We start from the raw sequence: 1,504 nt of genomic DNA on the forward strand, positions 1-1,504 counted from the left end.
TCTATAACAGACACGACAGGAAAACAAATGAATACATAACTAAAGAAATGGCAAAAACACTAGAGGATGACCTCCAATCTGTAGTGGAATGGGAACAAAAATGGATGGTCACATTCAATGTTGCCAAGACTAAACTGGTTTCCTTCAATAATTACAAGAAACCTTCTCTGCCACCAATAGCAATGGCCAATGACTCCCTATCTGAGAGTACATCTTTCAAACTGCTTGGCCTAACGTTCACAGAAAACATGAGTTGGAAAATTACATTGAAAACATTGCCAGGGCCACTGCGAAGAAGGTAGGCTCTCTCTACCGTGCTAGAAAACTACTGACACCTGAAAGTATCCTGTACCTCTATAAGGCTACCATTCGCCCATATATGGAGTATTGCTGTCACATTTGGGCTGGTGCATCTGCTGCTAGTCTCTCGCTCCTTGACAAGGTTCAAAAGAGAGTCGCCAATCTGATAAGCCCTGAACTGGCATCTAAGCTTCAGCTTCTGTCCCATCGACGAAACGTTGCATCCCTCTGCCTGTTCTACAAGTATTTTAATGGTGAATGCTCTGACGAACTGCAGACACTTGTACCCCTACGACGTGAGCACCCTCGACAAGCCCAATAGGCAGCTAAATCCCTCCCCCGCAGTAGAGATCCTTAGATGTAAAAAATTGTGTATATATATATATATATATATATATATATATATATATATATATATATATATATATACACAATTTTTTTTTTATAAATACATTTTATACATTACTAATATAGTTTTTAATTTCCTTTATTAATATAGTCTGGTTAATTTTATACGATTCAAAAGCATCAGGATAACGAGCAAATGCTTTATTTAACTGTTTAAATATTTTAGTTTTATCCCCACCTTGTTTATCATCCTTATTACTAAGCTACTTTCTTTATGTGGCATACGAACTATTTGAAAGGGAAAGAGTTTCTTTTACTAAATATTATATATATATATATATATATATATATATATATATATATATATATATATATATATATAAGTAGGTTGTAGTTTGCTTGAAGCATTGTTGAAGAAAATAATAAGGTAAAATTAAAAGCCAAGAACAATGCGAGATTTTTTTTTTTAGAGTAAAATTAAATGCAAACAAAAGAAATAAATTTCTTTCTTTTTTTTTTGTTGTTTGTTTTTTCTTTTTCACACAAATTTTAACTCTAAACAACAGTAATTTTTTTAATTTTACCTTATATATATATATATATATATATATATATATATATATATATATATATATATATTATTATTATTATTATTATAATCATTATTATTATTAGGTACGGGCATTAATGGTGGAAAACTGATAGGGTGACATAGTTTTGAAAGTCGGTTTATCATAAATTTTTTTGTAGGTTTCGATTACTTTTTGATTGTATTTGAAAGATTAAAGACTAAAGTAAATTTCCAAAAGGACAAATTATTTTTGCATGTGAAAAAAAAGTTACAATGAAAAACGTT

Source organism: Euprymna scolopes, chromosome 19 (assembly GCF_053919585.1).
Source record: "Euprymna scolopes isolate OS-2025 chromosome 19, ASM5391958v1, whole genome shotgun sequence".
Classification (NCBI taxonomy): Eukaryota; Metazoa; Mollusca; class Cephalopoda; order Sepiida; family Sepiolidae; genus Euprymna; species Euprymna scolopes.